The following is a 15,491-nucleotide window of genomic DNA, read 5'->3' on the forward strand; positions in this document are numbered from 1 at the left end:
TTTATAGGACTTGCTCATAGAAGATAGTAAGAACAATTGTTGAATTATCTTCAATACAGAATCTTTTATTACTTTCCAAGACCTCTTGCCATATCTTCTGTGCAGTTGCTTACCTCAATAACCTTGAATTCCTCATTGATTCATCTCTTACCTTCATGCACAAGATACTGACCATCAGCAAGTAGTGTTTTTGAGCATTTTCACTGCCTCCATCCTGACACTCTAGTCCAAGGCAACTTTGGATTTACTTATTGACTCCCAGTTTCCACTCTTGCCCTGATAATAATATTTCCTTCATATGAGTCACTTTTTAAAAGACTAATCAGTGCTGTCACTCTCCTGCTTAGAACTCACCAAAGGCCTCTTATCATAGTCAAAATAACAGTCTATTTTCTAAACATGACTTACTGAGCCCTGTCTGATTTGGCCACAGTGTGTACTTTCTGAAACATTCCTAAACTTATTCTACAATAGCCATACTCAAACAGGAACTCCACTCTCATTTTTAATCTTTGAATTTGCTTTCTTTTTTGTGGAATACTCTTCTTTTAGACATTTACATCGTTCCCGCTATCATATCTTCTGGATGCCTGATCAGCTGGTGCTTTTGACACTTCCTTGTCCTCAACATTTCCTCTAACATTTCTCCTCTCTCATTATCCTTTTAAGTGCTTTGATAACACTTATAATTATTTGAAATTGCATGACATGTATTTGTTTATTGTCTGTCTTCTTCAGTAGAATGTAAGCACCCTGAGGCTGGGGGCCTGTTGTCTCTTATTCACTACCTGGAACAGTTTTCAGCACATAGTCTATCAATAAATATGGAATAAATGGTAGAGTGATATGGCAATTGTTACATGTTTTTATCCTATGTTAATCTATTTTTTCTGATACCCAGAACTATAATTGGAAATGGTGAGGATAAGCAAGTGTAAACCCTCTATATCTGAGGTTTCTACATCTTCAGATTGAAACAAATGTGGATTTTTAAAAATCTAAAAATAAAATAAAAGTAACATACCAATAAAAGTGCACTATAGCATCTATTTACAAATTACTTATATTGTATTGCATACTGTAATCTAGATATAATTTAGAATATATGGGAGGATGTACATACGTTATATCCAAATACTGCACTGTTTTCTATAAGAAACTTGAATATCCGTGGATGTTGGTATTGGCAGGAAAAGTCTTGGAACCAATTGACACTGGATACCAAGGGACAATTATGTATAAAAAATTGTGGTAAATTCTTATTCTCCTTTTAGTTTGACTGCATAAGCACAAAGCCACAATGACAATAAAAACCAGGGAGTAACCAAGGATTAAATTTGCATATAACATCCAAGAATCCTAAGGACTAGGAAAATAATTTCTCTTTTTCCTTCCCTCCCCACATTCCCCCAACTGTTTCCATTATCTCTTGACTAGGAACATGAGCTTTTTATTAGGGCAAATTATAAGGTAGAGGTACTATTATAGAGACTCATCATAGCAAGTCCAAGCTTTTGTGTTTTAAGGGAAGAACATCTGAGGACAGAGCACTTAAGAGTAAAGATAAATGTTGAAGATTTGCAGGCCTGGCAGAATCCTCTACATAGATTTCTATGACTAATTATTTTCATAAAATATTTTATTTTATCATGTTCAGAATACAAAAACTTTAGTGTTCAAAAACTTCCAAACTGCTGCTTATGAAGAAACCATATTTCCCCATCAAATGATATGTGAAGTTTAAAAAGATAAGGTTAAAATGCTATCTGTGAGTTCTAATGGCATGCCAGAGCATCAGTTATTTATCTTTAATGATATTCCTGGAAGGACTAAAATGGCTAGTACCACTTTGTATCAGAAATTCTAAATAAGAAAAAATATAGAATAGTGAGATGTGTAGAGTAGTAAAATACATTGAAGTGAATTACTGCACACACATATACGCATAATATAAACTTACTATGGTCTTGTACACTTATTTTTAGCATTACTAAATCACAGACCAAAAATGATAAATAAATAAATAAATAAATCTTTAATTACAAGAATATGTGCATGATGTCTCATTCCACTTCATGTAAGAACCATTGGAATATTAAAAGGTCATCCTTGAATGTATTTTCATCATACTAATCATAGAAACTGTAACAGCATCATATTGTAGGTAACAGATGAGTTCATCCCTAAGGCTAAATTCTGGTGAGTTGTGACTTTTTGACTGAAATATAAAGGTCGTGTCTATGAGCTGAAACTCCAGTCATCCACAGTTTGTGTCATATTAAGATTGAATAGTAGAGGAGTAACAGAATGCTAACTTCCATGCTCAATCACTGATTGCACAGGTAATGATAGCCCATCACATGTACATAGTGAATTAAAGAATCTTCGGCACTAAATTACGAACAATTTAAAAATATAATGGAAGTAATAGTGCACTTGCCATGTCAATACATACCAAATTGGAACTTGCTATAGTTTGAATGTATCCCCCAGGAGTTCATGTGTTAGCAGCTTAATGCCTCTCCTATCCTAAACGAGGGTCTGCTTTCATAAATGAATTAATATTGCTATCACAGGAGTATATTCATTATTGCAGGAGTGACTTTGTTATAAAAGTGAGCTTTCTCTGGATCTCTTACTCTTATCCCCTTACCTTGTGATGCTCTTTACCATGTTGTGATGCACTAAGAAGGTCCTCTCCAGATGCCACTGTCATGTTTTTGAAATTCCCCACCTCTAGAACCATGCACTAAATAAACTTTTCTTTATAAATTACCCAGCCCCTGATATTCTGTTAAAGCAACAGAAAATGAACTGACAGTTCCCAATTTTCTGAATTTTGGTGATTCAGAATTTTCTGAATCTCTTCCTGCTCCTGCTATGAGATTCTAAGATTTCAAAAACCAGGTTAAAAATGAGAAATGTTCTAAGCTTGGGAGGAAATAAATAAAGCATAAGACTAAAACTGGGCTGGGCACAGTGGCTCATGCCTGTAATCCCAGCACTTTGGGAGGCCAAGGCAGGAGGATTGCTTGAGGTCAGGAGTTTGAGACCAACTTGGTCAACATAGCAAGACCCTATCCTTAGGAAAGAAACTAAAAACAACCAACCAAGTATGGTGGCACATACCTATAGTCCTAGTTACTTGGGAGGCTGAGGCAGGAGGACTGCTTGAGCCTAGGAGTTTGATGCTGCAGTGAGCAATAATCACACCACTGTGCTCCAGCCTGGGTAACAGAGGGAGCCCCTGTAAAAATAAGCAAATAAATACATAAATACATAAATAAAAATTAAAAGGGACTAGAAAATCTAATATCCTCATACATTAAAGTATAAAAATAAATATTATAATTTCAGGATGTAATTCACATGACCCCATTCTAAAGGTTGTGAGAAATAAATTTTTTGGCACAATATCTATGTTTAGAATTTTACATCTTACAATAAACATGAATATGGAAAAGACATAAAGTTACAGAATAAAAGTGTTAAATAATTACATAAATAAACAGACACATGATACCTTAAAGTCAGAAGAAAAGAAAATTAAGGAACAGTAAAAAATTAGTAAAATCATTATTTTTGAATTGAAGGATAATTATTCAATTAGCAATTAGACTTGTTTTATCTGAATAACCCAAAAATAATGGATGGTGAATTTAAAAAATCATGCCCTTGAGGAAAAAAAAGAGCATACTTTATTTTATGTTAAAAGTTGCATAAATGTGTGTAGACTTTTGACAATATAACTGATCAAGTTAATGCTTTGAGAATCTAACCACTGAATGATAGAAATAAAAAAGTTCTTACAAATCATAACTTTAATTCTATAATTTTTCTGTATTCATTTCAGGTACTTTAACACACATCGCTTACAAAAATATTACTTAAAATAACTTCTCATGAAAATGTGTTTCCTGATCTCATCATTGAGGCCTTCAACGTGGCACTATTCACAATAGCAAAGACTTGGAACCAATCCAAATGTCCAACAATGATAGACTGGATTAAGAAAATGTGGCACATATACACCATGGAATACTATGCAGCCATAAAAAATGATGAGTTCATGTCCTTTGTAGGGACATGGATGAAGCTGGAAACCATCATTCTCAGCAAACTATTGCAAGGACAAAAAACCAAACACCCACCGCATGTTCTCACTCATAGGTGGGAATTGAACAATGAGAACACATGGACACAGGAAGGGGAACATCACACACTGGGGCCTGTTGTGGGGTGGGGGAGGGGGGAGGGATAGCATTAGGAGATATACCTAATGCTAAACGACGAGTTACTGGGTGCAGCACACAAACATGGCACATGTATACATATGTAACAAACCTGCACATTGTTTGCATGTACCCTAAAACTTAAAGTATAATAATATAAAAAAAGAAGAGAGAGACTTTTGAGATATTTGAATCTTACCTGGTTGGGAGACATAGTTTCTTAGATTTAAAAAAAAAAAAAAGACACTTAGTATTTTTACATACTTCTGGTAGTTAGCAAGGCATATTTTCTCTCATCAATTGGATCAGTATCCATTATTTATTAGTAATTGTGAGTTCTGGTGCCTTTTCAGGGGAATTATATATGGTTGTTGGACATGGAAAGAAACACAGAATATCATAAAATATTTCTATTACAGAAGCCTGTTATTCTTTCTGGATGTGAGTGAAATACTCAATACTCAATTTTATTTGGTCAGAATGACTATGTGCATCAAATCTAGGCTTAAAGTGTCTCAACACTATCAAAACTTTTAAATGTAAACAGTGCATTCAATCTTAGAGGATATGTCTCCCACAAGGCAAGATTTAGTTGTCTATGTGCATATGTGCTGGGGTTAGGCAGCAGAAGATACAGAAAGCTCTAAGATTAACTTTTTAAATTTCCTTCGTTATTTTCAATGCTTTTTCTGAATTTATACTTATTTGACTTCATTAAAAATGAGTGATACTTCAGGTTATTGACATTTACCGAAATTAACTTTAAAATCTCTTTTGTATCTTATATTTTTGTTGCTACAAAAAATATATTCAAATTATTCAATGACCTTTACTGAAAAGGAATATATTTTTGTATATGGTCATTTACTAAAGAGTTTTCCTTAGGTTTTATCAACCAACAATGCTAGCCCTTTGAATCGTGGAGGTCTTCTTTTTCTTTTCACCCATAACACACTGGCAGTGTCTATCACCTCTGGCAGACAGCTTACAAAGCCAGAAGAAGGATTTCCAGTCTACTCCTGGCCTCCAACTGCTATTTCTCTTCCATTTCCATGGTAATGGAAATCAGATATATAAAATAATAATACAAAAGAAATGCTTTTACTTGAGAATTTACCAAGCTTTTGTCAAGCTTTTGATTGTCTTTATTAAAATACGATGTTTATTTTCAAGTTAAGTAATCAAATATTTAGTAGTTGTTTCTTGAAATTTTATTTTTATTCCAGAATCCAAGTATTTAGGAGAGAATATAGTCCTTTGAAAGGAAAAAAAGTGACGTTGACATAACTCAGCCTATAATCTGTGTTTGCCTTATGATACCCAAGACAGCCAAATAGTGTCCTACTGGTTCCCAGTGAGGCTCTAGCCCCACAAAGAAGACACCATTTGCCTTGTTTGGGGTTGGTTTGGAGTTGGTAGGGGATGGAGTATTGCTTCTGGAACTGGTGGAGCTGCTGAATAAAATGAAAGAAAGAATCCAATTTCTATTCAAATTGTGTCCAGAGTACAAAGTGATGCTTGAAACATCACAGTGACAATTTTGGAAGCAAATGGATGACGCCAGCTTGATTCTGTAGAGCTGCTCATGTTATCCCTTCTCAGTAGTTAGAGCCTGTTGTCATGGGCTGCTATTCTTTTATCACACCTAAGCTCCCAAAGATGGATATCAGCTTTAATGTATGCTATCTCTTTTTTTTTAACTATCACTTCTGAGAATTAATTACTTCATTTTGTTTCCTTCATGCTATGTTATATCAAACATCTTCCATTCTTCTAGAATAATTCATGGCTTTGCTACTTTGGGCAAGTAGACAGAGATGTTTTGAGACCAATTCTGTATTCCTGTGAATAGTATCATTGCCTCACTAAAATCTGTGATGATGGTCACAATGTGATATGGAGCCACAGCTCAAAACTAAGATGCTGGTTACAGTTATCTTCTTGTTTTTTCTCTTTCAATGGAAAAACATCTACTTTTTACATTTTTATAGAATAAACAGAGCTATAACGTGGTTTTTTGACCATTTGCATAGTTTATTTGAAATGCTACATACCCAGATGCATGTTTTATTGACTTTGTATTTATTACAACCCTCTAAACCTCACACATAATGCATCCCACATAGATATGTCTTTGAAACAGGAATACATTATGTAACAGGTCTACACTCCTCTCTGGCTCCCATGATCAGAACAACATTAAAGTAACTTAGGCATTTTTCATCACATTTTATTTAAGTTCAATTCATGTCTGTTGAGGTATTTTTCCCGTTTTCTGATATTTCCTGGCACTTAGAGATCTCATGGCTGCAGAAAAGAATACACAAGTGAAAGCAGAATGGTGAAGAGCATGAGATGTGAACTTCTTGAACTCAAGTTCTAACACCCTCACTTCTTTGCTGTGAAAAATTGGTGAGGTTGTTAATAAATCTCACTAGCAGCCAGGCGCGGTGGCTCACGCCTGTAATCCCAGCACTTCGGGAGGCTAAGGCGGGCGGATCACGAGGTCTAGAGATGGAGACCATCCTGGCTAACATGGTGAAACCCCGTCTCTACTAAAAATACAAAAAATTAGCCAGGCGTGGTGGCGGGCGCCTGTAGTCCCAGCTACTCGGGAGGCTGAGGCAGGAGAATGGCATGAACCCGGGAGGCGGAGCTTGCAGTGAGTGGAGATCGTGCCACGGCACTCCAGCCTGGGCGACAGAGCAAGACTCCGTCTCAAATAAATAAATAAATAAACAAATAAATCTCACTAGCCCTTAGTTTTCCAATCTATCAAATAGGAACAATAGTTATAAATAGTTAAATAATGTGATTGATGTGAAGATTAAATATAACTGGTGCTCAATAAACATGGAAACATGTTTTAAAATTGCATAAATTAAACAAAAAGGTAACAAAAAGGAAAGAAAGTAGAATAACCATTTAAGTACTGTCCAATTGCAATTATTTTTTACAGTAAAAAAGGGTGCTGAAATAAGAAAAATATATAATATTTGAAATATTTATGTATTTGATAAATTGTTATACTGTTTTGATTGATAAATGTTCTATTATTTTGATGAGTGTATAAAATAGCTCAACTCAAAAATTACTTTGAAAATCATAAAAATTAAAAGTATAATTATATATAGTAAAATTAATTTTAAAATTTGCATTGATTTTAAAATAACATAAATACAATAATGATGTTTGGCACAGAATCATACATTTAATCAGATCAGCGTCATCGTTTCTGTCCATAGCAAGCAAGGTATCTTGCAGTCCACCGCTCAGGCTTGAGCACCAACTAATACAATGAGTAGCATTGGACAGCAGCACAACCCCAAACCACGAGGAAATAGCTGTCTCTGTTAACTTTGGTCCTAGTGTGCTTGATAATATCGCCATATTCCCTGCATGATATTCTTAAAATTTTTTGAAGGGAAAATGTTAGTTATACTGTTAGAAAGGGTTGAGAGAGATATTATATTTCTAATTATCTTTCAAATTTAACCACATGTGTCTCCTACTGCTAGCTGAGTTTATATGGAACTTCAATGTACAATCGACCCTTGAACAATGTGGGGATTAGGGGTTCTGACACCCTGCTCAGTCAAAAATTTGTATACAACCTTTGAGTATCCAAAAGCTTAAGCTGACTGAGTACCCAATAGCTTACTGTAGACCAGAAACCTTACCAATGACATAGCCAGTCAATTAACATACATTTTTAAGTTTTATGTGTTATATGTTGTATTCCTAAAATAAAGTTAGCTAGATAAAAGAAGATGTTACTAAGAAAATCATAAGAAAAATATATTTAGTATGTATTAAGTGGAAATGGATCATCATAGAGGTCTTTGTTTTCACATTGAATAATAGCCTGAGAAAAGAAAGATGAGGAGGATGATGGTGGACAAAAAACCAAACACCACATGTTCTCACTCATAGGTGGGAATTGAACAATGAGAACACATGGACACAGGAAGGGGAACATCACACACCAGGACCTGTTGTGAGGTGGGGGGAGGAGGGAGGGATAGCATTAGGAGATATACCTAATGTAAATGACGAGTTAATGGGTGCAGCACACCAACATGGCACATGTATACATATGTAACAAACCTGCACATTGTGCACATGTACCCTAAAACTTAAAGCATAAAAAAAAAAAAGATAAGGAGGGATTGTCTCAAGGATAGCAGAGGGGGAAGAGGTAGAGGAGGTGGGAGGGTAGGCTGGAGAGGAAGGTACATTTGCTGTAACTTTACAGAAATATATAATTATTTCTGCCTTTTTGCTTTTTTTGTTGCTCTAAAAATATTTCTATATAGTGCCTATCCTTCTTCCACTGTTTGCTTTAGTTTTATTGCCCATATCACAGAAGGATCCATTTTGTAAAAGAAGTAAAAAAAAAAAAAAAGCAATCTTGAGTAATCTGAATCTCTCTGCCAGATTGTCTAATGTCATTTCTTTTCTGGCACTGCTGCTTCTCCATCTTCTGCCTCATCATCTGGCACTGGTTTGGAAGCACTCATCTCTACCATGTTGTGGTCTGTTAATTCCTCTGCTGTGCTGTCTATTTGCTCTTGAATTTATCCAAGATCTGTATCTTGACACTTCGTCTCCCACATTTTTTTTTGCCATATCCACAATCTTTTTCATGATTTCCTTGATTGGCTCTGTCATAAATCCTCTGAAATTATGTGTAACATCTGGACGGAGTTTTCTCCAACAGAAATTGTTGTTTGCAGCTTGATGACTTTAATGGCTTTTTCTGTAAAAATGATGGGATCTTCAATAATTTAATCTTTCCAGACTTTCATGATGTTCTATGAGGGTGCACTTCCATAGCATTGGCAATCTTTTTCATAGAGTACTTTTTAATGAAACTTATAGATCCTTATGACCCCTGATCTAGAGGTTGAGTTAGAAATGTTGTGTTTCAGTACAAGACAACTACCCCTTTCATGTTGAATTCACTGAGCTCTGGGTGGCCAAGGACATTGTCCCATTACCTGCATGTTGCGCAGATGTACAATAGAGCCTAAAGTTTAATAATAATAATAATAATAATAATAAAAATAAAAAATAAAATAAAAATAAAAAGACAAATTTTTAGAAAGCTTTAAAAATAATAATAATTATCAAAACCAGAAATTATTATAATTATACCTCGAGATATGAGATATGAATATCAGATTAAGAAAAAACAAAAATGAATTTAAATTTTTAAAGAGTAAATAAAGAGTAGGAGACTAGAAGCATGATGTGGCATATTTGAAAAATAACTAAATAGAATAACTGCAAATAAAGTTTCTTTTTCAAAAAAAAAAAGAATAAAGAGGGGCATCATAAAAATTTCAGAATAAGTTTACCTACAAATAAACTTTGTTGAAATTTTGATTAAAAAAAAAAAAAAAAAGAACTTTAAAAGACAATCCCTTCCCAACGTGGTTCTTCCTGACTTCAGGGACAAAGCATCAATGGACCATTCTAGAAAAAAGATTCTTGTTGTACAGGCCTTTTTGTTGTATAACCAAAATACTGGCCGCTGGTGTTTATTCTTTCCCTTCAAGGCTCAGAGTTTAGCAGATTTATAGATAAGGGCAGTCCTAATAATAAACCCAATTGCATCTGTGCAGAACAGAAAAGATAGCCTCTCCCTTAATTTCTGGTGTTTGCTTATCTGTCTTACTCATAAGTGTCCTTTGTGACATTGTTTTCCAGAATCAGGCACTTTCATCTGCATTAAAAACCTGTTCAGGCAGATATTCTTTCACCTCAATAATTTTTTTAATGGCATCTGGGAACCTTCCCCTTTGTATACAGAAACTGTTATCTTGACATTTTTAAAGCCAAACTTCTTTCTAAAATTATCAAACTATCCTTTGCTGGAATTAATTTCTTCAACTTTAGATCTTTCACCTTCCTTTTGTTTTAAGTTCTCAAATAATGAATTTGTTTTTTCCAAAATCATATTAGTGTCTATAGGTATGTCTTTCTTATAGCAATCTATACCCACATAAGCTGCATTTTAACGTGAGATTAAAAGATATTCCAAAAACAGTGCAATGTCATGCCTGCTGCGCTGCAGTGACAGCTTGATGAGTTTCCTTTTTTTGGTTTTTGGGTTTTTTGTTTGTTTGTTTTTAACAATGGTTCTTATGTTGGATTCATTTATCTTGAAATGGTAGGCAACCACAGCTAGAGACCTCAATCTAAGGTACATGTCAAGCAATTCAACTTTTTCTTGTAATGTGATGACTTTTCTCAGCTTGGGAGCACTCCCAGCGTCACCAGTGCCATTTTGTTTGGGTTGCATGGTATTATTAAAGGCTTAAGATATTACACTAAATATCATAAAAAAATAAGCAAGAGCGCAAGATACTTTTTACTGTGATATGCAATTTACTAGAGAGATGAACTGCTCATGAAGAAATGATTAGCGTTACATTTGCAATATTTGCGCTTACCACAATAGTAACAGGAGGTGACTACAAAATTATTACATTAGTATAGTGTGTATTACCATTAATTTTATGCAGTTTTGATTTAATATTGCATCTTTAAGTTTTTTACTTTTCTCTTGACTGTGAATAATATCAGATATTTCCTGTAACTGTGCACATAAGTTTTAATAAATTTTAACTTTATAATACATTTTTGTATATTTTATGCAGTAAATGATAAAAATAGACTAGCATCCGCATATATTTTATGCATTCATGGCATCCTAACTTTTTCTTTTATATATACATATTTCTAGCCTGCCCAGTTTGTCTGTAAAGTTTTTTCAAATTGTAACAAACTGTCAAAGAAGGTCCATAAAATTGGACCTGCGCAATTCAAGCACATGTTGTTCAAGTGTCAACTGTAAGTGCTTTTATGCAACTTTTAGCTTTTATGTTTTGTTAAGAAATTAACAATTTGGGCAAATGCTAAACCAGTTAAGACACTGGGACAACAATTTGGCTAGTTCTGTTCCAGAAAATTTCTGTTATCACCTAGGAATATGACACTGAAAAACTGTTAGCGTCATTGTTTTGACTTTTTAAATTTAAGTTACTGCAGAATCAACAATGTAATAATATTATCTAGTTTTAAAAGTCCCTGACAATCAACTTGTTTCTGTGTTGGGATGACAATATGCAATCCATTGTATATTTTTCCCTAACTACTCACATGATTACATACACTTTCTACATGAAAACAAATGTAAGAACAAATATAGAATTAAAATATAACATTATTTTTCAACATGAAGAACATTATAATAAACTGGCCTTTATCTAACAGGTGGTAATTAGATGTTAAATACAATAATTAACCTAATCCAGGATGAACCTAGGAGCATTTAGACATTACCTTGCTGTCAAGAGTTAGTATCAGTTTCTGAAGAGGAGTAAATTCTCTCTATTGCTATTACTCTCTCTTTATTTGAATTTCAGTTTTGAGTTAGTTTTATGAATATTTCCTTTTTCTATCCCTTTGCCTTAAAACTATCCATAATTTTTGTATTAATTAAGTAAATAGTAGACAAATTGGCCTTTTGAATAATTCATTATAAAGACTATAGGTAGAAAACATAAAATAAAATTGGTAACATTTACTATTGAATAATATTAATGATAAAAATAAAATCTCAATGCCAGGTTTAGTGAAGTAAAACTGGACTTGGAGAAATGGGAGTCTGTAGACAAAAATACGGAAAAGCAACTCAGACCCATACTGTTATACTCACCGGGCCAATAATCAGGATAATTTAATGCATAACAAAGGCTGATTAATAATTTAAAGCTCATCTGAAAATAAGTGAAAAAATAATTTACTCTCATTCAAAAAAACTTAGAAAATGAAAAAGGAAATTTAAAAATTCCAAAATTATTTATCTTTATTTTATTAATTCAGTAATTAAATTGGCTTTAGGGTTGTCCAGCCAATTATTTCTGAAAACAAGTACATCAATATTTGTATAATTCTAATTAATTGCTTGTAATAAAAATTTATTGATGTCAAAATAGCAGGATAAATGTGGTCAAATTGAAATTGCCTCTATAGTTTTAGAAGATCATGTCTTTAGAGAACTAGGAAAGACCTTCTCAAATATATTGCTTTTCCAAGAGAATAAAACCATTTTTACAAATGCTTTAGTTACTAACTTACCAACATTAAACCCCAGGACAGAAGATGCAAGAAAGCAGGACTCCTGAAGCAATGGACCGAGCCCAGGGATATAATTGAATATAGAGATTCCTGGGGTCTTGTTTTGAAAAAACTTGAAATACACATAGGAAGAAAGGCACAAAAATAAATGTTCACTTGTCTCTGCATAAAAAACCCAAAAAAACAAAAACAACAACAACAACAACAAATTTTAGAAGTTTTTATTTTTATTTGAAAGAGCTCAAGTACAAAACATTATAAATATGTATGTATTTGTGTGTATACATGTGTGTACATATATAATGATTATATATACATTATGAAGCAGAAAAGTAATATTGCAAACAGTAATGTCTATCCCACAATGTAAGATATTGAGTATGATCTTCAAATCCTGTGCGCTCCTCAGTGACTACACGAACCTTTCTCACAACTCCATCCTCAGTCTTTGGTTAAATGTGTTTCTCATCATCATCTTATCATGTCTGGTATGTATTATCATATAATTTAGGTCTATCTGCTTTTTTAAGATCATAAAAGTACAATAATGATTTCTTTATTCTCCTTTCACTTGATTTTTAATCTAAACGTTGTCTTCTGAGATTTGTTCGTGTTTATTGGAGTACTTTATTTTCACTCTTGCATACTTTAATTTTATATAAGAATCTGCCAATTTTTTATACATTCTATTGAGAATGGGTATTTGTGTGGTTTCTATTTTTTTTCCCCTATTATAGATAGTACTTCCATGTACAGTCTTGTATAAATCTCCAGGAGCAAGTGTGCAAGAGTATCTCTAGGCTATAAACTAAGTAATGGATTATTGAGTTCAGGGTATGAACATTTTTCATTCTAATCTATAATGCTGATCCTTTGTCAAAGTAATATTCAACTATTTGTGAATATTTGGCTGCTTCATATCTCACTGATGACTGATATTATCAGACTTCTTTAATCTTGCCAATCTGCGAAGATGAAAAATAAGTCATTGCGGTTTTACTGTGTATTTGCATGATTATGAAAGAGTTTGAATACATATTTATACTTATTGAACACTCCTGTCTTCATTCAATTGCTTGTTTTGTTCGTATTACTTTATAGGAGACCTTTATAAATTCTAGATATTAATCCATTGTCAACAATATTGTAAAGGTGAATATGTTTTGCAAAGTGTGTTCCAAGTGAAAATTTTCCTTCTAATACCTGCAAGAATTACTCATGAATAGTAGTTATGTACTTATGTTCAATGTAATCAAATGTATTCTTATTTTAAAAATAGATTTTCTATTTTATATATCTTACTGAAATACCTTTTCTACCATGAGGTCAAAAAAATTATTTACAGTATTTTCTTCTAACATTCCATAAGTTTCCTTTTATATTGAATTTTCTATCTTTATGAAATAGATAGTACCCTATGGTATAGGATAGAAATAGGCAGATATATGATATATAGACACACACACACACACACACACACACACACATACACGTATATATATATATATATATATATATATATCCTCATGGAAAAAATATTGCTCATTGATTTTTATCTAAAATGATGGTTCTGTCATGTATCTATCAGGTTACCTATATTTTACTCATAAATAATAGAACCTAAATAAAGCACTTGGAAAGGTTATTTTTATTTTTAATTATATTTTTCAAGGTTCTTTCAAAGGAATACTACTAAAATAAATCTATTAAAATATATAGACCCTTGTGTTTTTCATTTAATGTGTGATCTAAACATTTTCTCACGTTTTTACTCAATCTTTCTCTCTCTCTCTCTCTCTCTCTCTCTCTCTCTCTCTACAGAGGCTCACTCTGTCATCCAGGCTGGAGTGCAGCAATGCGATCTTGGCTCACTGCAACCTCGGCCTCCCAAATTCAAGAGATTCTCCTGCCCCAGCCTCCTGAGTATCTGGGATTATAGGCACACTCCACCACGCCCAGCTAATTTACATCACGCCCAGCTAATTTTTGTATTTTAGTAGAGACAAGGTTTCACCATATTGGCCAGGCTGGTCTCAAACTCCTGACCTCAAGTGATCCACCTGCCTCGGCCTCCCAAAGTGCTGGGATTACAGGCGTGAGCCACCATGCCCAGCCCAATCTTACCAAATATTATTTTTATGAAGCCCAAGAGTCTTACTTTCATATCACTGTGTTATGATCTGAACATGTGTGTCTATTCCCAATTCGTGTTGAAGCCTTTATCCCCAGTGTGGCAGTATTCAGAGATGAAGCTTCAAAGGACGTAATTAAGGTTAAGTGAGGTAATTAGGATGGTGCTCTGAACAGATAGGATTAGTGTCTTTATAAGAAAAGGAGGAGACAATCTCTCTCAACATCCTATGAGGACAGAGCAAGAAGGCAGCCATCTGCAAGCCAGGAAGAGAGCCCTCCAAGGAATCAAATTGGCCAGCACCTTGATCTTGGACTTCCCAGATCCTAGAACTATGAGAAATAAATTTCTGTTACTTAAGTCACACAGTAAGTAATATTTTGTTATGGAAACCCATGCAGAAGAATACATACAGTTTTAGCACTATTTTAGATGTTTTTAAGCACTTTAATGTAATAGATACCGCTACATAGACTGCACCAGAGTAGAGATGTATTTCAGATCTTTGAATTACTTTTTATAATAAATCCCCAGGAAAAAGTTTAGTAAATCAAGGGGATAAGCATCTTTACAGTTTTCAGGAAAAAAAATGTTTTGCCATATTGTTTTCCCAAATAATTATATCATTATACATATGTTAGCAATACTGGAGCATATCAATTGCACAGATAAAATTCAGAGGCTTTGTTATAGCTCTATTTTAATATTAAAATGAGACTGGTATGATGGTACCTCATGAATACTTTGATTTTCAATTTAGTACCATATTCTTTATGTTCAGTTGTTCTTTAATTACATAGACTAATTTTGTGACTCTTAGTCAAAGAAAATTACATTTGACTCAAATAATTAATTCTGTGTATGTACATTTGATCAGTCATAAGAATATGTTTGCAATTTACTTGTCAACAAATTATATACCCTTATATATACAAAAACAAATTCAAGGAAATAAGTTCACCCAATCACTACCTAATGGC

The 15,491-nt window shown here is 33.5% G+C and overlaps 1 long non-coding RNA gene across 1 annotated transcript in view; it reads right to left on the minus strand.

The window, feature by feature from the left end:
- The window catches only part of LOC134739742 (uncharacterized), a 259,799-nt gene that overhangs the window by 32,221 nt on the left and 212,087 nt on the right, over window positions 1-15,491 (minus strand). Inside the window, exon 5 of the long non-coding RNA XR_010126751.1 lies at window positions 3,130-3,247. This is a non-coding gene — a long non-coding RNA (uncharacterized LOC134739742). The remainder of the gene's footprint in view (window positions 1-3,129; window positions 3,248-15,491) is intronic.

The sequence above is a fragment of the Pongo pygmaeus genome, chromosome 5, assembly GCF_028885625.2.
Source record: "Pongo pygmaeus isolate AG05252 chromosome 5, NHGRI_mPonPyg2-v2.0_pri, whole genome shotgun sequence".
NCBI classification, from domain to species: Eukaryota; Metazoa; Chordata; class Mammalia; order Primates; family Hominidae; genus Pongo; species Pongo pygmaeus.